Source organism: Physeter macrocephalus, chromosome 12 (genome assembly GCF_002837175.3).
Source record: "Physeter macrocephalus isolate SW-GA chromosome 12, ASM283717v5, whole genome shotgun sequence".
Taxonomy (NCBI): Eukaryota; Metazoa; Chordata; class Mammalia; order Artiodactyla; family Physeteridae; genus Physeter; species Physeter macrocephalus.
In genome coordinates, this window is record NC_041225.1 from 58,325,757 (window position 1) to 58,351,734 (window position 25,978).

Below are 25,978 nucleotides of genomic sequence, written 5' to 3' on the forward strand. Positions count from 1 at the left end.
CTTATCTTTGATAAAGGAGGCAAGAATATACAATGGAGAAAAGACAGCCTCTTCAATAAGTGGTGCTGGGAAAACTGGACAGCTACATGTAAAAGAATGAAATTAGAACACTTCCTAACATCATACACAAAAATAAACTCAAAATGGATTAAGACCTAAATATAAGGCCAGACACTATCTAACTCTTAGAAGAAACATGAAAGCATGTTCAACATCACTAATCATTAGAGAAATGCAAATCCAAACTACAATGAGGTATCACCTCACACCGGTCAGAATGGCCATCATCAAAAAATCTACAAACAATAAATGCTGAAGAGGGAGTGGAGAAAATAGAACCCTCTTGCATTATAGGTACACTGTAGGGAATGTAAATTGATACAGCCACTATGGAGAACAGTATGGAGGTTCCTCAAAAAACTGAAAATAGAACTACCATAGACCCAGCAATCCCACTACTGGGCATATACCCTGAGAAAACCATAAAACCATAATTCAAAAAGAGTTATGTACACAATGTTCATTGCAGCTCTATTTACAATAGCCAGGACATGGAAGCAACCTAAGTGTCCATCGACAGATGAATGGATAAAGAAGATGTGGCTCATATATACAATGGAATATTACTCGGGTATAAAAAGAAACAAAATTGAGTTATTTGTAGTGAGGTGGATCGACCTAGAGACTGTCATACAGAGTGAAGTAAGTCAGAAAGAGAAAAACAAATACCATATGCTTACACATATATATGGAATCTAAAAAAAAAAAAAGGGGTTCTTAACATAGGGGCAGAACAGGAATAAAGTCGCAGATGTAGAGAATAGACTTGAGGACACGCAGAGGGCGAAGAGTAAGCTGGGAAGAACAGAGAGAGTGGCATGGACATATATATGCTACCAAATATAAAATAAATAGCTAGTGGGAAGCAGCTGCATAGCACAGGGAGATCAGCTTGGTGCTCTGTGACCACCTAGAGGGGTGGGATAGGAAGGGTGGGAGGAAGATGCAAGAGGGAGGGGATATGGGGATATATGTATATGTGTAGCTGATTCACTTTGTTATACAGCAGTAACTAACACAACATTGTAAAGCAATTACAGTCCAATAAAGATGTTAAAAAAAAAAGAATATACATACTGATAATTACCTTAAATGTGAATGGATGAAATGCTCCAACTAAAAGACACAGGCTTGCTAAATGGATACAGAAACAGAGACCCATATATATGCTGTCTATAAGAGACCCACTTCAGACCTAAGGATACATACAGACTGAAAGTAAGGGGATGGAAAAGATATTCCACACAAATGGAAATCAAAAGAAAGATGGAATAGCAATATTCATATCAGACAAAATAGACTTTTAAATAAAGACTGTTACAAGCGACAAAGAAGGATACTACATAATGATCAAGGGATCAATCCAAGAAGAAGATATAACAATTGTAAATATATATGCACCCAACATAGAAGCACCTCAATATATAAGGCAAATGCTAACAGCCATAAACAGAGAAGTTGACAGTAAAAAATAATAGTGGGGGACTTTTACACCCCATTTGCCTCAATGGGAAGATCATCCAGACAGAAAATCAACAAGGAAACACAGGCTTCAAATGAAACATTAGACCAGATTGACTTAATTGATATTTATTGAACATTCCATCTGAAAGCAGCAAGATACAGATTCTTCTCAAGTGAACATCGAACATTATCCTGGATAGACCACATGCTGGGCCATGAAGCGAGCCTCAGTAAATTGAAGAAAACTGAAATCATATCAAGCATGTTCTCTGACCACAAGGCTATAAGATTAGAAATAAACTCCCAGAAAAAAACCCGTAAAAAACACAAACACATGGAGGCTAAACAATATGCTACTCAACACCAATGGATCACTGAAGAAATCAAAGAGGAAATAAAAAAATACCTATAGACAAATGACAACAAAAACACAACAATCCAAAACCAATGAAATGCAGCAAGAGCAGTTTAAGAGGGAAGTTTACACCAATACAATCTTACCTCAGGAAACAAGAAAAATCTCAAACAACCTAACCTTACACCTAAAGCAACTAGAGAAAGAAGAACAAACAAACCCAAAGTTAGTAGAAGGAAAGAAATCATAATGATCAGAGCAGAAACAAATGAAATAGAGATGAAGAAAACAATAGAAAAGATTAATGAAAGTAAAAGGTGGTTCTTTGAAGAAATAAACAAAATTGATAAACTTTTAGCCAGACTCATCAAGAAAAAAAGAGGGGGTGCAAATCAATAAAATTAGAAATTAAAAAGGAGAAGTTACAACTGACACCACACAAATACAAATGTTCATAAGGGACTACTACAGGCAATTATAGCCAAAAATATGGACAACTTGGAAGAAATGAACAAATTCTTAGAAAGACACACCCTTCCAAGACTCAACCAGGAAGAAATAGAAAATATGAACCGACCAATCACAAGTACTGAAATTGAAACAGTGATTAAAAAACTTCCAACAAAGAAAAGTCCAGGACCAGATGGCTTCACAGGCCAATTCTATCAAACATTTAATGATGAGTTAACAGCTATCCTTCTGAAACTCTTCCAAAAATACTGTGGAGGAACACTCCCAAGCTCATTTCATGAGGCCACCATCACCCTGAAACCAAAGCCAGACACAGATACCACAGAAAAAGAAAATTATAGGCCAATATCACTGATGATCTAAATGCAAAAATTCTCAACAAAATACTAGCAAACCGAATCCAACAATACATTAAGAGGATCATACACCATGATCAAGTGATTACAGCGAAAATACGACGATCCAAAACCTATTGGACACAGCAAATGCAGTTCCAAGAGGGAAGTTTATATCAATACAATCTTACTTCAGGAAACAAGAAAAATCTCAAATAAACAACCTAACTTTACACCTAAAGCAACTAGAGAAAGAACAAACAAAATCCAAAGTTAGTAGAAGGAAAGAAATCATAAAGATCAGAGCAGAAACAAATGAAATAGAGATGAAGAAAACAATAGAAAAGATTAATGAAAGTAAAAGGTGGTTCTTTGAAGAAATAAACAAAATTGATAAACTTTTAGCCAGACTCATCAAGAAAAAAAGAGGGGGTGCAAATCAATAAAATTAGAAATTAAAAAGGAGAAGTTACAACTGACACCACACAAATACAAATGTTCATAAGGGACTACTACAGGCAATTATAGCCAAAAATATGGACAACTTGGAAGAAATGAACAAATTCTTAGAAAGACACACCCTTCCAAGACTCAACCAGGAAGAAATAGAAAATATGAACCGACCAATCACAAGTACTGAAATTGAAACAGTGATTAAAAAACTTCCAACAAAGAAAAGTCCAGGACCAGATGGCTTCACAGGCCAATTCTATCAAACATTTAATGATGAGTTAACAGCTATCCTTCTGAAACTCTTCCAAAAATACTGTGGAGGAACACTCCCAAGCTCATTTCATGAGGCCACCATCACCCTGAAACCAAAGCCAGACACAGATACCACAGAAAAAGAAAATTATAGGCCAATATCACTGATGATCTAAATGCAAAAATTCTCAACAAAATACTAGCAAACCGAATCCAACAATACATTAAGAGGATCATACACCATGATCAAGTGGGATTTATCCCAGAGATGCAAGGATTCTTCAATATATGCAAATCAATTGGTGTGATGAGCCACATTAACAACAAACTGAAAAATAAAAACCTTATGATCATCTCAATAGATGCAGAAAAAGGTTTTGACAAAATTCAACATCCATTTATGATAAAAAAAAAAAAACTCTCCAGACAGTGGGCATAGAGGGAATGTACCTAAACATAATAACAGACATATATGACAAACCTACAGCTAACGTCATACTCCACAGTGAAAACCTGAAAGCATTCCTTCTAAGACCAGGACCAAGACAAGCATATCCACTCTCGCCACTTTTTTCCAACATAGATTTGGAAATACTAGCCACAGCAATCAGAGAAGAAAAAAGAAATAAAATGAATCCAAATTGGAAAATAAGAAGTAACACTGTCACTGTTTGCAGATGACATAATACTATGCATAGAATATCCTAAAGATGCTACCAGAAAACTGCTAGAGCTCAACAATGAATGTGGTAAAGTTGCAGGATACAAAATTAATACACAGAAATCGCTTGCATTTCTATACACTAACAATGAAAGAACAGAAAGGGAAATTAATAAAACAATCCCATTTACCATGGCATCAAAAAGAATAAAGTACCTATGAATAAACCTACCTAAGGAGGCAAAAGACCTGTACTCTGAAAACTGTAAGATGCTGATGGAAGAAATTGAAGATGACATAAAGAAATGGAAAGATATACCATGTTCTTGGATTGGAAGCATCAATATTGTAGAAATGACTATACTACCCAAGGCAATCTACAGATTCAATGCCATCCCTATCAAATTACCAATGGCATTTTTCACAGAACTAGAACAAAAATTTTAAAAACTTGTATGGAAACACAGAAGACCCCGAATAGCCACAGCAATCCTGAGAAAGAAAAATGGAGCTGAAGGAATCAGACTCCCTGACTTTAGACTATACAAAGCTACAGCAATCAAGACAGTATGGTACTGGCACAAAAACAGAAATCTAGATCAATGGAACAGGATAGAGAGCCGAGAAATAAGGCCACACACCTATGGTCAACTAATCTACAACAAAGGAGCCTAGAATATACAATAGAGAAAAGACAGTCTCTTCAATAAGTGGTGCTGTGAACACTGTAAGGTTACATGTAAAAGAATGAAGCTAGAACATTCTCTAACGCCATACACAAAAATAAACTCAAAATGGATTAAAGACCTAAATTTAAGACCAGATACTATAAAACTCTTAGAGGAAAACAGGCAGAACACTCTTTGACAAAAATCGCATCAATTTCTTTGGGATCCATCTCCTAGAGAAAGGGAAATTAAAACAAAAATAAACAAATGGAACCTAATGAAACTTAAAAGCTTTTGCACAGCAAAGGACACCATAAATGGAACAAAGAGACAACCCACAGAATGGGAGAAAATATTTGTGAACAAAGTGACTGACAAGGGATTAATCTCCAAAATATAAAAAGAGCTCATGTAACTCAATATAAAAAAAAAAAACCCCAATCAAAAAATGGGCAGAAGATCTAAGACATTTCTCCAAAGAAGACATACAGATGGCCAAAAAGCACATGAAAAGATGCTCAACATCACTAATTATTAGAGAAATAAAAAACAAATGTACAATTAGGTATCACCTCACATCACTCAGAACGGCCATTGTCAAAAAGTCTACAAACAATAAATGCTGCAGAGGGTATAGAGAAAAGGGAATCCTCCTACACTGTTAGCAGGGTTGTAAATTGGTACAACCATTATCGAGAACACTATTGAAGTTCCTTAAAAAACTAAAAATAGAGCTACCATATGATCCAGCAATCCTGCTCCTGGGCATGTACCTGGAGAAAACCGTAATTTGAAAAGATACATGCACCCCAATGTTTATTGCAGCACTATTTACAATAGCCAAAACATGGAAGCAACCTAAATGTCCATCAACAGAGGAATGGATAAGATGTGGTACATATATACAATGGAATATTACTCAGCCATAACAAAGAATGAAATAATGCCATTTGCAGCAATATGGATGGACCTAGAGATTATCATACTAAGTGAAGTAAGTCAGTCAGAGAAAGCCAATTATCATATGATATCACTCATATGTGGAATCTAAAAAAGAAGATACAAATTAAATTATTTACAAAACAGAAACAGACTCACAAACTTTGGAAACAAACTTATGGTTACCAAAGGGGAAAGGTCGGGAGAAGGGATAAATTTGGAATTTGGGATTAACATATACACACTACTATGTATAATATAGATAATCAACAAGGACCTACTGTATAGCACAGGGAACTTTACTCAATACTCTGTATCTGAAAAGAATCTGAAGAAGAATGGATATATGTATATGGCAATATGGATGGACCTAGAGATTATCATACTAAGTGAAGTAAGTCAGTCAGAGAAAGCCAATTATCATATGATATCACTCATATGTGGAATCTAAAAAAGAAGATACAAATTAAATTATTTACAAAACAGAAACAGACTCACAAACTTTGGAAACAAACTTATGGTTACCAAAGGGGAAAGGTCGGGAGAAGGGATAAATTTGGAATTTGGGATTAACATATACACACTACTATGTATAATATAGATAATCAACAAGGACCTACTGTATAGCACAGGGAACTTTACTCAATACTCTGTATCTGAAAAGAATCTGAAGAAGAATGGATATATGTATATGTATAACTGAATCACTTTGCTGTTCACCTGAAACTAACACAGCATTGTAAATCAACTATAATATTAAATTAAATTTTAAAAAACAACAAAAAAATTTTTTTGTAACATAAAGTCAGAAAGTAAGCACTTTCAAAATGAGTGAAGCACCCCAGTAATGAGGAAATGAGCATCCTTTCTACTCTGCCAAACAGAGCATGTGGTTTTCTTTCTCATGATCTAAGTCAGCAAGTCCACTTCCAGGTGTCTTACCTACATTCCATGAAAGTAGAAGGAAATGATTGAGAACAAAGGCATATCTCCTACAGTTAAGAAATAAAATTTTTCTTCCAGAAAACCCCAGCAATCTCTATTTCCTTTGGCTACAATTATAAGGAATCCTGAGAAATGGCATTTCTGGGGGTCACAGTGCCACCCTGAACAAAATCAGGATGGTTAGTAAGGAAGAAGGAGTGAGAGTAAGACATTTGACATAAAATTGGAAATACCTTCTTCAGGCTGTCTTTTACTATCCAACAATCATACTTCCTCTCACCTCCCATGAACATGCTCACCTCCCCCCAAGGTACTCTCATCCAGTTACACTCATTTGCCAAAAGTCCGGGATTTCTGAAGTTCTTTCCATCAGGTTTGGGAGTAGCTCCTATGTGAAGGTCTGGACTTAAAATTTTAAATCTTAAAGCTTATCTGACACCAACATACCAATATGCAATAGTTTAGAAGAAACAGGAAACTAAAACCTAAAAAATAATTTCCATTTAGACAAGGGAGGACTGGGAAATAAACAGCATTAGTGAATTTCTAGAACATACCAAATCCTGAGGGACAAGATGAGGGAGAACTTCATGGTCTGGGAGCAAAGGAAGTTCCTTGGGAACCAATCTGAGAGTCCTGGTTCTGCTGTGGGGAAAAATATATCTTGTTATCGTCAATGTATCTATGGATACAGTGGCATCATAGAACATATTTACTTTCACAGCCCACTTCCCCCTTGTGTTGGTTTGGGTGTTTCAGAAATATTTCAAAAATTGAAAAGTCACAGCTTTTGCAGGCCAAGTTAGGAGTTTCTTTGGGAAAACAGTAGGGTTCCCATCATGCAGTGGTTAGGAAAATAGACTCTTGAAACCAGAACTTCCATATATCAAATCATGGCTCTGCCTCTTACTAGCTCTGTGATCTCAGTTTACTTCTCTGTAAAATGAGTAACAATCACAACCATCACAAGGGGTTACAGATAATATATGATAGCAATCATAACAATTCCTGAATTATAATGAGTGCTACATGAACTTTGTTATGATTCTTATTCTAGTTACTTTATAACTACCATCATCATTATTAATAACATGGGTAAATGACCACAAACAATAATTATTAAGACATGTTCTTTGACATATTTGCCTTTTACACGTTGGCTTTTTTTTCTGTTCATTCCTTTATCCTTTCACACAATAGTCATGGACTTACATAACTTTGAAATAGGCTTAGCTGAGTGAGAAACATCTGATGGTGGGTTCACTGCAACAGACTGACCCAGAATGCTTAGAGCTGTGTGCTTAAGAAAGACTTGGTACCACAATCTGATCTCCTACTCAGACCTCCATTCACAAATGCTGATCACAGAGTTAAAGAAGCAGTTGTTCTCTTTAACCTTGCAATGATCCAAATTATGAAACTTTCAGTCAATTTAAACAGCAGGCATAAGAGCATCTCCTTTAACAAAGCAGCATTTCCTCCTGTCTCTGCTTTGAAAATTGGATAGTTCTATTCTTTTTCATCCTTCTCTTCCAGAAGTTGGCTCAATATATCCATAAATAAATAGGATTTTACCATGTTTTTTATTTTTTCTCCACCATTTGCCCCAACACTACATATAACACACGATGTATGCCACACAACAAAACCTGGTGATCATGTGATTTACTGTTTTACCACCACATAATAAGAGTTATTAGCTTTCCATCCCACAAATTCAGATATAGCAATTCAGGAGAACAGCCTCATCTAGGACTCAAAAATAGACAGTGGAAGCAAAGCAAAGGACAAAATCATTTGAAAAGACAGAATAATAAGTGGATCATTTATGTATATGTTGACATAACCCAGAACTATAGATTCCTAAAAAATTACTGGACCCCAAGTACAAAAAGAGTCCTGGAGGCTATAACTTTACATAGTATCACGTGGCAGCATAAATGACCCATCCAGCCATCAAACCAAATTTGTACCTCTATGATTCTTTTTCAAGCAATCTTAGGATCAAATACTTCCCAAGATCTAGGTTCATCTGGCCTTTATTACTGACCACAATTTTCTTCCCTCCCCACTTTCTTTACTTCCTTCCTTTCCTCCTTCCTTTTTTTCCTTCCTTACCTCTCACCATCCCTCCCTCTCCTTCCTCCCATTTTTTATTTTTATTTCTTTTTCTCTGCGTTTTGAGGGGGCTCCAAGTATACGGACTTAAACTAAATTAATTCCTATGAGCTTTTTCTGAACGAGTTTTAAGTTGCCATCTTAGTTATTATTTTCCTTAGTTTTCTCAATTTCCCAGTACCTTAGTCAAACCAGAGTTTATATTAAAAAATTCCCTAGAGTTTATAATACCCAGGTCCAACATATGTTTAAATTTGACTGTGTTCTACTTATTTTTATATTTGTTAGTTTCTTTTATATATTTATTAGGTTATTTTACAAATCCTTCCTGAAAGAATTTAAAAGGAAATCTAAAACTCAGCAAAGAAAACATTGAACAAATATAGGAAAAGGTGGAGGAAGTAAAACAATAAAAGAATATGTTATAGATCTGGCAAGAAGGATACATTTATTGCATTAATTTAGACAACAAATATTTATAGACTATCTACACTGGAGATACAGCAGGAACAAACCAAAATAAATACTTCTTTCATGGAATTTACATTATGGGAGGGGGAGACCTGATAATATAAGGCAGTAATAAGTGCAATGGATTAAGCAGGATAATGTAAAAATTGACAAAGGGAGGCACTATTTTAGATAAGAGTACTCAGAGAAGACCCTTCTATTGGAAAGACATTTGAGAAGAGACTTGAATGAAATGAGAGATGAGCCCATCTTCTGAGGAAACAGCATTCCAAGCAGAAGGAGCAGCATGTGTAAAGGGCCTGAGATGGGACCACATTTCAGTGTTTCCCTGAACAGCCAGTGTGATTGGATTTTAAAATAAAATTAGAGAAATAGGTAAGGTCTAATTCACCTTGTGAAGATGTTCAATTTCATTGCAAGAGTAATGGGAAGCCAAAAAGTTTTAAACTATGGGAGAGACAGGATGTTATTTAGGTTTTTCAGAGTTCATTCTGGATTCTGTGGGAATATGAACAGTATTAGCTGAGACATAGAGAACGAACGTATGGCTACCAAGGGGGACAAGGGGGGGATGAACTGGGAGACTGGGATTGACATACATATACTACTATGTATAAAATAGATAACTAATGAGAACCTACTGTATCGCACAGGGAACTCAATGCTCTGTGGTGACCCTAAATGGGAAGGAAATCCAAAAAAGAGGGGAATATATGTATAAGTAAAGCTGATTCACTTTGCTGTACAGTAGAAACTAACACAATATTGTAAAGCAACTATACTCCAATTTTTAAAAAAAGAAATTATAGTTATTGTGTTCTTACAATGTACAGGGAAGTTTTAGCCTCCATTACAGTTATGTGAGTTTCCCCTTTTACAGATAAAAAATAGAGACTAATAATAATTTAAATACGTAAATAAAGGTCTACAACTGGTAAAAAAAAAAAAAATCAGTATTAGACGGATGAATTTGAAATGCATAGCAGCCAACATTAAAAAGGGAAATCAGACCCAATTTTGCATTTAATATTGAACAAAAGATAAAAGTAGACCAAAAGCTCAAGAGAAAAATAATGTTTCCTGAGGCTGCCAAAGGAAAGGCATATTCCAAGGGTCTATATTACATAAGGAACCACCTCTTTAAACCACAGCCATACCATTACTATCTAAATATCACTGTGAGCCCATTTTATCTAGGCCTTAAGCTGTTAGAAGACACAATATTAAAACTCATTTTTTCCCTGTCCCCAAGTTTTTTCACTTTACCAAAGAATTAGAGAGATATGTGATTTTTTAAGTGAATATTTTGTAGGAGAAACAGAAGATTTTAGATCACACCCAACATGCACTAAATATCATGAATACACATTGACTAGTCCCTTTCCAAATCTTCCCTAATATACCACCACTAAGAGAGCTCTCCTTGTATACTGTTCTCTAAAAAAACTAACATTATTGTCTCCTGTTGCCCCAGCTCCCATATCAGTTACCTGATACTTTATGTTTCTAACAGATTTTATTATGCAGAACAATTGAACTTGTTCTGGTGTCTTCAAGTTGAACAGCCACTCACGGGAACATTGTCAACAAAAGACCTTTCAGATATTGAGATGCACTCTAGAAGGCAGTCTAGTGATTTAAAGCATGTATTCCTGATTCAGATTTCATGGGTTCAAATGAAAGGTTTACTACTTTTGTGCTATGTGTATGTAGACAAGTTACTTTCCCTCTCTCTATCTGAATTTCTTTACCTTTAAAATGAGTATCACAATAGACATAATCTTAGAAGTGTTATAAGATATAATTATAACAATACCTATAAAATACTTGGCACAGTACCTGGCATATAATAATGTGATGAATAAATATTAGCTATATTCATTACTATTTTAAAAAATAATTTAGTTTTTTAAAAATAACTGTTATTTGTTTATATGTATAAAATTGAGAAGTTTCTCTTGAAGGGATGTCAGAACGAAAACTTTTCGTATCATAAAAGATTTTCTTTTTGATACTTTGTCAAGATTCGGTTGCATATTTACCATAAGGACCAATAGAAGACCAAAAGCTATTATGATAAGTTGATTTGCTCTTAGGCCTCTCTTCCGTATAAGAAGGCTATTTGAAATAAAGATATGCTACAGAATGCAGGGCTAAAGGTAGTAAGCCATTCCATTCCATAAACTTTCTTTGGCAAAGGATTCCTAAGAAGTAGACTTGGAGTCATAAAATTAAATTCAAATCCCAGCTCTGTCATCTACTATGCAACCTTAGTCATGTTACTTAATCTTTAAGGGCCCTCAGTTTCATCATTTCTAAGACATGGTTACCAAGAATAAATATCTTCCAAAAAATAGGGGTTCAATAAATATTTTCTAAATTAAATTGAATGTCAGCTTTTAACTAATTACCCATGCAGAGTTTGCCAGAGTCTTGAAAAGCAATATAAGTTTCCTCTTAAAATGATTTTCCCTTACAAGTTGAAAACAGTTTCTAAAATAAGGGCTTTAATCAATTTGATTTAAAAATCCTTGATGGCAAGAAGGTGTCATAAATTGAAATACTGCAGGTTGGATTCACCTTTAGAAGGAAAAACTTCCAAAGAGCAACAGTTACCCAGAGAGATTTTGAATCTCTTTCCTGAGAGGTGTTTTAACCCTGAGATGACTTTGGCATTACCATCTTTGATGTAGAATTTTTTTTCAAGATAGCTTTCTTATTTTCTGTTCTCTCACACTATATCCCAGTGGAATTACTTCAAACATAAGGCCATCATTAAATTTGTGTGTTAGCTATTGCCACAAAAACGTAGCATGACAAACACATAAGATCAATAAGCATCTATTTAGCTTGTTCATCTGCAGATAAGCTGACCTAGACTCAGGTGTACTGGAAAGGCTCTGCTCCAAGAGTCTCTCATCCTCCATGAACCAACAGAGAAATCTGTTCTCCTGGTCATTGCAGAAGTACAAGAAAGTGAGCGCAAACCAGCAAGCTCTATTAAGTCCTAGGCTAGAAACTGGAACATTAGCATTATCATTTCCACTTTATCCTATTGTTCAGAGTGAGTCACTTGGCCCAACCCAAAAGTCAGGGGTCATGAAAATATGCTCTGTATATTTTAGTAGGAGAAATTACAAAGCCACATAGCCAAGAGAGTACATAAAGGAAGGGTGAAGAATTGCAAAAGTGCAATCATTCTTTCAAAGTATTCAAATAGGTTTCTTAGTATATGAGAAATTTTCTCTACCTTCCACTCAGCATTTTCACCTTCCTCCCCAGGACTTTTCTCTGGGGTGGTGTGGAGTGGAGAGGGCTATTTGGTGAAAAGGTATAACTCTAAAGAAAACATAACTTTCACTATTATAATTTAACTATTTAATGAAATTTTTGCCCATCTGTCACTATAAAATTTTTCAATATAAAAGTAACAGTAGTTCCACCTAGAAAGACAGAAAGGAAAAAATATATAAGGACACAGATAGAGAAGATTTTGAGCCTCTTCTATTCTTCATTTCTTCTTCTAGACCCAAGTAGGCTATTTCCAGATTTTGCAAACAGACCATATGTTCCCAATTCCTTAATATTAAAAGCTGTCTCATCTTGCTTTATTTAAGATGATATTTACAGTTCCCTCCATTCTATATGTGAGTAGTTAAGCATTTATCCATGATCATTAGCATTTGTTAAAATATTTCTACTAGATTTCATATAGCAAATTCTATTTGTGAGTTATTGCTCCAAGCTGCCATGTGTCAAAGCTGGGAGTTTGCATGGAGGGTGGGGAGGGCAGGAGGGGGGATTCTTCAGTAATACTGTCTCCTATTTAATGTGGCTCTTCATTAAATAATAGTAACATTACTTAGATTTTTCAGAATGTGACCATGAGCATGAGAGGAAGAAAGGATAACTATTTTATACACAAGTAGCATAGAAAGGCTCAGTAGCTAAAAGGTGGAATGTTCTGATGGAATGTTAAGCTAGATTCTTGAACTCAAAGCAACTCTTCTGTAGTCAGCATTGTGTAGCTACTGGGATTAGACTCAGCAAACTATAGTGTTCCTTTGTAAACTGGTTTCCTGACAATAGCAAAAACTAGAAGAAAATAGGAAGCCAGGAGGAAGGAAGAAGGAACTTTCCCCTTCCTGGCAGCTTTATGTTTACTGGGCCAATAGAACAGCCATGTATTTTGGATATGAATTTGCTTTCCCTGCCAACGTTACCATCTGTGAATTTATGGAATGCCTTATTCTATGCATATTCCACAAAATGTTTCTCATTACTGAGAAATTGATTTTACTGCAAAAGAGGTTTCAGCAATGGTCATGCCCATAGAATCATTGGTCTTATCATATAACCCATCATCCTGAAGGAGCTGGCCTGACAGAACAGTAAAAAAAAAAAAAAAAAAAAAAAAAAGCCTAATAGAGACTCAGTTATGGTGCTAGTTGTGAAATAAATGCCATGAAATATTGGAGTACTATCTTACAGAATACAGATTATAATTAAATCAGCAACCTATACATAGTGTTGTTTCTTCCATTCTATAGTACATAGGTATAGGAATCAAGAAAAAGTGAGAGTGATTCTCATTGCTATTATACCTAATAATCCATTCAGATAATTTTTTTCTGGACTGTTTGGGGTCTTAAATATCAGGAGACAAAGGGTTTTATCAGGAGACATAATAATACCTCTACTGATTTCAAAGTTGAGACTGTCACCTGGACACTTTGGGCTCTGTATCACTGGTCCAATAGGTGAAGAATGAGATACTGGGGATAACTGTTCCTGATTATTGAGGGTAAAAATGGATTTTTGCTATACAATGACTTTGTCTGAAATACTAGGGATTCTTTCAGATGCTTATTATTTCCATATCAAACGGTAAAAGTTAATGGAAAATCAATGGGAAAAAAGGCCACTGACGATTCCAAATCTTCAGTTAATCACCAGGCAAAGAATTACAACAATGTATGGTGCTGCCTTGACAGAAAATGGAATGGCCAGTGAAATTAGAAAGGTATAAGTATCAACTACAACTTCAAGGCCATTTACAGTAAAAAGGATTGTAGCAGCTACACATACCATGTTCTTTGCTTGTTATATACGTAGCTAATTTATATACAATAACTAATTTATATTTGTATATATTAACTAATTCCCTTTTTACTCCCTCTTTTCTCTTATTATTGTGTATAAGGATTGTTGGGAGTTAATACTTATTAACTTTATTCTTAAAGTTAAATTTTTTCTTTAAAATTTATTCTTTAGCTTCTCATATATCCAAGTAGAACTGTGACGGAATAAGAGGAGTACTATCATTGCCCAGAGAGAGAGACAGAGACAGTTGGAATTTTGTGTCTAACCTTTTTGGGGATGAGGGTGAGTGCATCTTTGTACAAAGGATAGTTGATTCTTGTTAGAGCGTAAAGTTGTTCAAATGAGTAAATGAACTGAATAAGTAAGGGGGTGAGCTGTATCTGTATCTAATCTTCTATCCTGGACTTTGTGATGTTGGGCTGGGACCCTGTGATGTACTAGAGCCAATACATACCAGAACACAAGAGCCAATTGTTAAATTTTCAGGAATTTTGACAGCTGGTTGTTAAATAGGTTAAATAGTCATTATTTTAAAATTAAATTACATAAACAAAATTAAATTATATTAAATAAAAGAAAATGAGGGACTTCCCTGGCGGTCCAGTGGTTAAGACATTGTGCTTCCACTGCAGGGGGTATGGGTTTGACCCTGGTCATGAACTAAGATCCCACATGCCACATGGTGTGGACAAAAAAAAAATAAAAAGAAAATGCATATTCAAAACACCTCACTTCATAATTACTTTACTACATTTTACTATTATCTACTTTGAGATTATTTTGATCAATTTTATCAGTATTATATCTGAATAGTATCTTCATACTGTCACATCATGTTTAGTATTTTGCAATCAAATATGGTGGAAGTATTTTTACCATAAATATAGACAAGCTCTACAAATTTGGGCTTTCTCTTTTCTCCCAGAATCTAGTTGTTAAACATCTATCAAGATGTCACTGGTTAGGACTTTGTAAATTACATTTTTCATTTGTCAATTAACCATCTTAATAGGCTCTACCAACAGATGGCACCAGCAGGGGGAGATTAAAAGTCAGGAGGAGGAAAGAAGGAATTCCTTCCTGTTTGGTCAATATTTTGTTGTCAGCAGAGTGCCAATAAAAGCACTTCACCCTGGTTGCAGCAGTTGGCTCTAATCTTCAGCTTCTTTCAACACCCCCAGTACCACACAGGACTCCAAAGAGTATAGTTTGAACTCTTAGAGGTGGGATGAGAAAATATGCCCAATTCCCATTCAACATTTCACCTTTGATCCAATCATTCAAGAAGAGACCCAGCTTACTTTTGACAGCTCTTACCTTAACTGAATTCTATTCAATCATAAATTATATATTCATTATTCATTATAATATGATATTTGATATATGATATTAATAGAAGTTACATGCTAAACATACTCAGCCATAAATTTCGCAACTGTTGGTCCTCTCTTTCCCCTTCCTTCTGTTCCTGACACTACTTCTCAAAACACATAGAATTATCCTGTCTGTAGGTAATCACAAACAGTGTTATCTCTTTACCTGTTTATTACTGTCCTCATACTTCAAATAGAGCTTATGGATACCTCTCCTTCATTTACTTGAAACAATATTTGACAAAGTAATTATAGAAGTTTATCAACATCAAGGGATTTATGTAAATGTTTATAACCATTTTTCCATCAGTGAATATTTTAAATTACTGATAACTGGATCACACACCCACACAGTGACATAATCACATCATTTTTATTGTGAAGTACAATACTGAAAGTTGGGCCAGATGGTTTTGTTTTCTTTTTCACTAAAATTTATACCTAGTTAGGAAAGACTTTTATGAGTTCCTACACTATGACCTCATTTATTTGTTGAACAACAATACAAAGTTAACAAAGAACATTCATTTTTTTTGTCATGTGAAATGCCACGGTCATATAATACTGATTTGGAATTTTTCCTACTATAATGTCATTCAGTAACAGCGTGTTTGTGTATATACAGCCAGTAAGTGTAAGTAGATTTTTCTCTTTTTTCATATTGCTAACATTTATTACATTTACTGATTAGCTATTCAGTTAGAAGCACTAACTGAAGTTGCTAAACTTCCATATTTTAAAAATGACTAATGTTAAATGTAATATAAATGAATTTCATGTTTTTAAAAGGACTACTGTTAAATATAATATAAACATATTCTTTACAAATATAAAGAAATGCCAGCTTTCAGCAATACCCTGGACTTGTAAACACATGATGTAATTCACTCTTGTTTTCCTCATACCCCACTTTGAAATACTTTTTTCATGTTCTTAAATATAGAGCTTTATTAATATAATGGAAGACTCATTAATATTAGGATAATTAGCATCTGTTCCTCTACCTTCAAAAGGATCTGAAACAAAATCACTCCATATACACAACACTAATATAACAAAGCACTGAGATTCTAACTCCCAAAGAAAAGAATGGCTTGTTACATGTGGTTCATGTAGATCAGGACGGAGCTGGTTAAATGCCTATAACTGATTTAAGAGGAGACTATAAAATTAAGAAGTTTGAATAACTCCTTCTTAAGTATTATATTAAGAGTCAAAAGGAGTGTCTGGGAAATAGAATAAAACTGAGCTAATTAAATAATCTTATGACCCAGTCTATTTGTATTTAGTCAAGATATCCAGAAATTCCCCATGCATATCAAGTTAACTCGGTCATACTTAATGTCCATCAGTAAAATTATTTATTCCTAGGAGTTTTTTTTTTCTTAAAGATATAAGGAAAAACTAGTATACTGTGAAGTTATAGGTCTTTGTGTTTTTTCCTTGATGTTTTTAATATGAAAAACTATCCTAGAATTCAGAAAATAGCTTGATTTACTATTATTGGTATTTTAATCATGGACACTCTTTGCTTATTACATGAATCTTTAAAGGGAAATTATATTTTAAGGTAAATTATATCTTTTAAGGTAAATTATATATTCTATACTATGCAAATTACCATTTGGCAAATTCACCTCTTTTTTGTTCTGCAAATTTCAACAAACATTTGTGGCTGGATAACACTACATTCAAGATATTATGCTTCATCAAGCCCCCCAAATTCCCTCATGTCTCTATAAAGGCAATCTCTGCACACATACACAATCCCTCCTTGCCACCCAGCTTCAGTCAATGTTTAATCATCAATCTGTCCCCATAGTTTTTATTATTTCAGAATGTCTCATAAATGGGATAATATATTATGCAAACATTTGAGTCTGGCTTCTTTAACTTAATGTATTTAAGATTGATTCATATTGTTGCACGCATCAATAGTTCATTTTCTTAAACTGCTGAACAATAAATAGTTTACCATGTGGATATACCATAGTTTACTTACTCATTCACCAGTTGAAGGACATTTGGATTCTTCCCAGTTTTTGGTGAGGATGCATCAAGCATCTCTAAATGTCTGTGTATAGAATGTTTTGTGTGAACTTAAGTGTTCTTTTCAGTTGGGATAGTACTTTGAAGTAGATTTGCTGGTTGTATGGTGATTGTAATTTTAACTTTATAAGAAATTATAAAGTAGCTGTGGAATATTATGCAGCCACTGAAATACTGACATATAACTATTGACATGAAGAGATGATCACAGAATGTTTTTCATGGAACATTTTTTGACATAATTGTAGATCTGTATACAGTTGTAATAGATATTATAGAGAGAGCCCATGTACCCTTTACCTAATTTTTACCAATGGTAACATCCTACAAAACTGTAATCCTATGTATTATCCAGAATATTGACATTGACATAGTCAAGATGCAGAACAGTTCCATCACAAGAATCCCTGCTGTTGCCCTTTTATAGCCACACCCCACTCCTCCTCCCACTCCGAATCCCTGGCAACTACTAATCTATACTTTATCTATATAATTTTGTCATTTCAAGATTACTATATAAATGGAATCACATAGTATGTAATATTTGGGATTTTATTTTTTTTACTCAGCATAATTCTTTTGGATTCAGCCAAGATGGTACGCATATTAATAGTAAATTTTTTAGTAAAATATCAAGTTATAAAATGCTATGCATAAATTACTCCCATTTTCTATAAACTATAGATTTCTCTACCCAAAAATGTGTTATAGAGCAAAATGATAATAGTACATAGGAGTAATGACAGCAAATAGGAATGTTTGTATTCTTTTCATTGTACTTCTCATATTTATGATTAAGTGCATGACTTAATGAGAAAATATATAAATATAAAAAGGCAGAGAAGGGGAGTTTCAAGGGAGATGTTTAGCTCCATGTGGTTACTGGATGTTTAACACAGTGGGTTTCATGGTTTTCATTTTCAGATAAAAAGAAAATACCTTAGTTCTTTTGAAGTAGAAGACATCTCTATGTCATTAAATTCTGAAATGAATATGTCATATGAATTCTTATATAAGGGAAACTAAGCTATCAATGTACAATGTGTTTAGCAGAGATTTAGCAAAGGATGCAAAATTTCCTGACATGTTCTTTTTTCAATCCTCTATGAGATCCAAGGAACTAACATTAAACTATAAACTAGTGCTGTCTTAGCTAGATTCTTATATCTATCTTCTCCCAATTATTACTTGTCTTTTGGACATTTTCCTACTCTGACCCTTTATTAATAGGAAAGGACAAAAGAGAGTGAGTAGTCTAGTCCAAATTTGAAAAATAGGCCAACAGATCTGATCAAAGCGTTTCTATAAAGCAGGCTGACTGACAGTATCAAACTTTAATGAAACTTATGACATGTCCTTCTCCTAATTTGACCTGATAATTGAAATGAATTACTTAAAATCTGTTTAACACTGTTTCTATTTCTTAAATACAACATTAGAAAATATTATTGTGATATCCTATTCTGCTTAGAAATGTTTTTCTTTAAGAAAAATAAGAATCCTGGAATTTCTTGCTGATAGTGATCACATTTTTCTGGGAACTTATAAAAATAATTTTAAGACCACATATTCTTTTTTAGTAAAAATTCACTACTATCACAACAGTAGACATTATGACTGTGCCAGCTGCATTGTCAACAAGCAAAAAAGCTACCAGATGCCCCTTATGGCATCTGAGTGTTGAGGTCTCAGCTCTTAGTAATTGTCTAAGGAATGAAGCAATGCTAGGGCTGGATTTATAAAGACTAAATATCTAAAGTAGCTGCCACTATAATAACAGAGAGCTGTCTAGTTATTAAGTTTTCAGATTAGCATTCCTAATAAGGGATTATAGGGCAATGTTAAGGAAAAGATAAGTTATATTTGAAAATGTCATCAAAGAGAATTAAAAACATTTTCAGCGAATAATTGCTAAGTAGACTGAGCTATGCAGGCTCTGTAGCACTGTATAATTAGCTAACTTTATTAGCCACCGAACATCTAAATGCAAAGGAATACATTAGCTACCAAAACAAGAGGGTGGAAAGTTGGTGAATGCCTCACATGCACAATTATAAAATTGGTTTTTACAAATGCCACACATAGATGTAAAGGTATTGTTCCCCGATACGTGCTTACACTAGGTTATATGTTCTGTTCATTCCTAAACTTTGTGTTTAAGACAGCGTTGCTTAGGTAGAAATCAAGAACTAGGAACTATGCCCAATACCAAAGAATACTTTCTCAGATTTAAACCATGTCTCTCCCAGCTACAACATAAACCACTACTAACCAAAAATTATAAGGCAAATCTTGTGTTCTAAAAGAAAAAATTTAGCCACAATAACTTTCATGAACAATATAAACAGATAGTTCAAGCACAACTCTTACTGAGTTTGTACCCACCCCACTACAGCATGACATTTCCACATACCTCCTCCCTTCATTTGCTGAGGAAGCTGTACCTGTCTCATTCCAGTTCTAAGGTTTATTCACAGAGCACCTTTGAGTTGCTCATGGTAGATGGTTCAACCTTCATCTTGACTTCCTTTCCCCATTCCAAGATTTGCAAAATAAAAAGGAAAAGTTTAACAGTGTCCCCCCCTAAAATTCATGTCCATCGGTGCTTTGGAATGTGATTTTATTTGGAAGTAGGATTTTTGCAAATGTAATTAGTTAAATTAAGATGAGGTCATGGTGGATTAGGGTGAGTCCTACACCTAATGACTGATGTCCTTAAAAGAAGAGGAGAGGACACACAGAAAGACCCAAAGGGAAGAAGGCCAGGTGACTATGGAGGCAGAGATTAGAGGGGTGCAGCTACAAGCTACACAACACCAAAAATTGCTGGCAGTCACAAAATGCTAGGACAAAGGTATGGAACAGATTCTCCTTCTCCTTCTCCTTCATTACCCACACCTTACCCACACCTTCATTTTGGACTTTGGGCCTTCTGAACTGTCAGAGACTAAATGTCGGTTGTTTTAAGCTACCAGTTTGTGATAATTTGTTATGCCAGCCCTAGGAAATAATACGGAAGGTAAAAGAATTGATTTGAGAATAAAATTGAGTTGGTCAAATAGTCACAACTTTCTTTGTTCACTTAATTTCCATATTGTGACACCACCTAGCTTTTACTTCGTAAGGCCCTTCTACTGTCATTCCATCTTTTAACTATCCAAAGTCCTCCTCTGTGCCTTAACAGTGGGTATGTATAGCTCCTAAATTCACACTTTCTCTTTCCCTCACTGTATGAGAACTTCTGTTCCTTCAGTGCAGAACATGCATACCCTCTCTAAATTATATTTATATTTTACCTATGACAAAAGAAAAAATAGTATAACTTCTAGGGGAAACACATACCACTTTTCTCTATAAAAAAGCTGAATAATACTACCTACGTAGTTTTATAATCAAGGTTTAAATTAAACCATATAAAGTGAACATTCTGTCATTTGATAAATACTGAAAATATGGTTTGTAATGGCCACATGATATTTCATCCCGTAGATGCACCACAGTTTAACTATTCAGTTATCATGGTAATATTAGGTAGGTATCATTTTGCCCAGTGTAAATGATGAAGTAATGACCAACTTCACACATTAATCTTCGACCCCATATCTCATGTTTTCCGTAGTATACAATCCTAAAAGTTGCATTTCTGATTCAAAGGGTATGAACAATTTTAAGGTACTTGATCTGTGCTGCCAAACTTTATTTGAGAAATGTTGCACCAAGTAGACTCCCCACTGACAGTTATCTATGCCTCCTTATCCGTGAATGTAATTTAATGATATACATTAATATAAAAATGATATTTTACTGGTGTTGACAATTCAGTTTTTTCTCTTTTCTTGATCAATATGGCTAGAAGTTTGTCAATTTTAATCATCTTTTTAAAAAAATTTTTGACTTTGTTGACTTTTTTCTTTTCCATTTTCTCTATCATTGACTTCTACTCTAATTTGTGTTATTTCTTTTATCTACTTACTTGGCTTTAATATGCTCTTTTTTATTTCTTAAGGCAGAAATTTATGTCACTGAAGTATAAAAATCATTCCTAATATATGCATTTAAAGGTATATATTTTCCTCTAAGCACCGTTTTAACCGCATCCACAAAGTTTGGTATGTCTTACTTTGATTATAATTCAGATTAAAATATTTTCTAAATCCCCTTGTAATTTCTTTTTGACCCAGGGATTATTTAGACGTATGTTGTCTAATTTCCAGATATTTGAGGATTTTCTAGGCATCTCATTTTTATTTAGTCTAACTTAATTCTGCTAATGGTTGGAGAATATAATCTTCATGATTCTGACCCTTTGAAATTTCTTGAGATTTATTTTGTTGTCCAGCATATATTCTATCTTGATAAATGTTTTATGTGCAATGATCTCTATTTGTCACGGTTATGGTAAGAAGGTAACCATTTATCTGTTGTAGCTAGCATAGAACCTTCTAGTTCCCATCCTTAGTTTTGTTTAATTAATAATTTACAATGAAACTCAGAAAATCTATGCAGTGATTCTGCTATAAAGTCTTAACAGATTCAGAATATTTTCTGTATCCTAAATGAACATTTTACATAGTATAAGAAGACTGAACAAAATATGACTGATATTTAAAATAGGAGTTATTGTTTTCAAAAAAATTGTAGTTTGGCTAATACACCTCATAGTAAGACCCTGTATCTTGAAGTCTTTTTCAAGATGCATCTGAATCTTTCTTATGACTGAATAGTATTCCATGCTATTTGCGACTACATAGATGGATCTTGAGGGTATTATTCTAAGTAAAGTAAGTCCAACAAAGAAAGACAAATACCATCTGATTTCACTCATTTGTGAAATATAAAAACAAACAAATAAAATAAATACACAACCAAACCAAACAAACACTAGATACTGAGAATAGAGTAATGCTTGCAAGAGGGGAATGGGCAGAGGGGAGGGGGGAAAGGCAAAATGGGTAAAGGGCACATGGTGTCAGATGGAAACTAAATTTTTGGTACTAAGCATGCTGTAGTGCATACAGAAGTAGAAATATAATGTTGTACATGTGAAGCATAATGTTATATAAGCCAATGTTACCTCAATAAAAAGAATTTTTTAAAATATACACATATGAATTTTTTATTGCAAGTTTCTAATTGGCTTAGTTGCCCAAAATAAAGTAGCTCAGAGTAATTTGGGATTATAAGTATGAGATAGTTCTTTGAAATCATGTTTGTATCAGGAAAAATTACTTGTGAATTACTTCCACACTAGCTCAATTTTTATTACTGTTACTATTTGGTATTTGGACCTGATAGATTTTTACTGAAATTGATGGATATCAAATTGGCCTTTTTTTCCTTTCACAACTCTGCCAGTATGTAAAATATTTCTGTAGTAAGCTGAGTTTTTTCATAGTCAGTATTTTATTTTATAAGAAGTAATACATATACATTCTATATATTCTCTATCTATATCTTCTATATATTCTAATATATATTGAATATATATATTTGAGAGAGAAAACTAGTTAATGACAATAACGTAAACATAGTGACAATAAATATAAACTGTTCTTAGAATATCAAATTATATAGATGTGGTTGGTGTACAAGGCAACTAACTGCATATTGAATGTCAGACAGACAGGATAGAAGTCTTTACAGCATATTTATCAGATGATGACATACCTGAACAAAGAAAGATTACCTGTATCAATTTTACAGGATCCATCCTGTCTGATAAAAAGGATTAAGAAATATAGTTCTACCTGGGGATTCCGGTTATGTGAATACTATGTCTGTAAGCCACCGAACAAAACTCCGAGGCAGAACAAGTGTTAATTATTCACAGCATATAGATGTTCTTCCTTCATAAAATTTAAGGAAATTGCTCTATTCTATTTTTGCTCAGAAGTTCTTGTAGGGAATACAGTTTGTTCTTAATTTCAAATTCATTTCTCCTAATTACCCTCAAAGGAAATCGATGTCACTATTTTTTTTAATAGTTGGTGGGAAAAGAATTGACCAGATTAACTGACTTGAGAGTCCAACAATAGTTCCAGTGAGAACGCTGAATGGGAGAAAAAGGAGCAGTCATCCAGGGTGCCAGCCTTTGAAAAGTGCTAAACGGGAAGCACAGGGAGGAGCTGAGCAAGAACCATGCAAAGGTTTTCAGTTCAGTCCCTGCATGAGTTTATTTACTTTGCTCCCTTCTATGCCTACAATCTGTACCTTAACTTTGGCTAGTGAGTCCCAAATCCACTTGGGAAAGTCAAAAACGATTGAACAAAGAAATCTAGAAAAGTGACTCAATATGTTCATTACTTTGCCAGGAGCATGTCTTCATGTAGAAGAGAGAGAAAAATAAAGTAATTAAGAAGTTACCTGGACCTTGAGATCAACTACTCTCCCAGCAGCTCAAATCTTAGTTCTTCTATTTATAGGTGGACACTACAAACAGTATTTCATCCTTATCTCTAAAATAATACCTACTTTAAAGGCTTTGTATGTGATATTAATAATAATTTAAGTAAATCTTCTTACACATTTCATGGAACAAAATAAATATCAATAGTATTTTCTATTATTTTGGCTATTAGGGCTGCCTATCATCGCCACATACATATAAGATGCCTCTCATCTGAAACACTTACTTCCTGCCGTCATTATCAGTATACCAAACAAGGAAGATGCAAGCTTTTGCATACCACTCTATTTTTCAACACTGCAGCTTCTCCCGGGACTTCAGTGACAACAGGAGTAACACTCAGGGAACGCAATCTAACCCATCCAACACTGCCACCAACCACACAAAAACCTATCTGAGCCTGGCTTTATGATTTGGATCACCTGTGACAAATAGTAACCACAATGTATGACTATCAGTTTGCATAGAGTAATTCTGATAATTCATTCACTGGGTGATGTCACTGGCGTTCATTGCATTTCTGTGACTGTTGTGTCCTAATGCCACAGTGTTTCTAGTTAGTGGGGAATGGCAGCTCTAACTCAATCAAATGTGTACTCAGATGCACCTGTAAGATTCAGTCTGTCAATGGTGCTCTCAAAAATATGTATAATTGCCACAGCATAATGTTAGGATTTTCTTATTTGGGGAACATCTATGACAGTTTGGGCTTTTTATTCTTTCCCACATGCTCTCTGATTTCACTGTGAACATTTGTGATGAATGACAAGAATGAGAAAGTGCCCATTTAATGTCCTCACAACTGCCTTTCATATGCAGAACTGTATTACTAGATAATAAGTGACATCCTTTGACATACTGGTGTTTGTTTTCATTTCATACACAGAATGAGAAACAGATGACATAAAATATTTTTAAAAAACTGAGACATGGGAACAAGATGTCAGCAAATGGCCTTCAATACTGTGAATCCTAAGCCAATTTCTCATTCAAATTTTACCTTCTTTATAGACTTCACCGTCCAGGAAAATGACCTGAAAATGCCCAAGTCAGCACATTTCTCTCAGGGGCATCTCATTTACATCCTTTTAATTGGCTCTTGGGTACATTTTGGTACTTGTGACAGTTTATTCCTTGTTTTAATTATTTTCTATTAGAGCATTCTGATGTAATGTGCTTTGGGCTGTTTATATGTTGCAAGATGTTCATTTGCAACATAACTGAGCTCATATTTTTTTCTGTCCCCTGAGTGAAGGTTAGACTTTGGAGAATTATAGCACTTCTACTGATTGCCTCACAAATCGAATATATATACAATTGTGTATAATTCAAAGTATGGCAATAAAAATTGTGTAAATATTTCACAGGACATGTGAAGTGAAATCTATTATTTCCTCCTAAACATACTCATACTGGATGTCTACTAAGGTGAATCTCTCTCATTCATACAGAAGAGAAGAGAAGAAAATGACAAAGGAATTAATTGGAAAGATGGGCCCTGGAAAGCTGAGAATAAGTTCTGACTGCACAATTTCTAGCTTATGGTTCAGGGCAAGTTCTTAATCTCCTAAGCCTAAATTACCTCATATGTATGATAGACATGATAACACAGGATCATTTTGAGAAGCAAAAGAATTTGTGTATACGAAATTCTTTTATATTTTAAAACATCATTCATGTGTAATCTTTTATTGGACATCTTCAAAGATTATATCCAAACGTGGGATGTCAAAAAAGATCCAAAAATCTTTTGGTAGCCTTTGCCTGATGTTTATGTAAAAGTGCACTTGAAAATGTCCTCTATAGAAGTACCTTTCAACATTTTATGCACATGCAGATTACCTCCAGATTCTGG

General features: G+C 34.3%; 1 long non-coding RNA gene across 2 annotated transcripts in view; it reads right to left on the reverse strand.

Moving 5' to 3' along the window:
* Positions 1–25,978, reverse strand: part of LOC102975512 (uncharacterized) — a 490,990-nt gene that overhangs the window by 52,124 nt on the left and 412,888 nt on the right. For both annotated transcript variants that reach the window (XR_008618890.1, XR_002891078.2), the window contains exon 4: positions 7,161–7,248. This is a non-coding gene — a long non-coding RNA (uncharacterized lncRNA). The remainder of the gene's footprint in view (positions 1–7,160; positions 7,249–25,978) is intronic.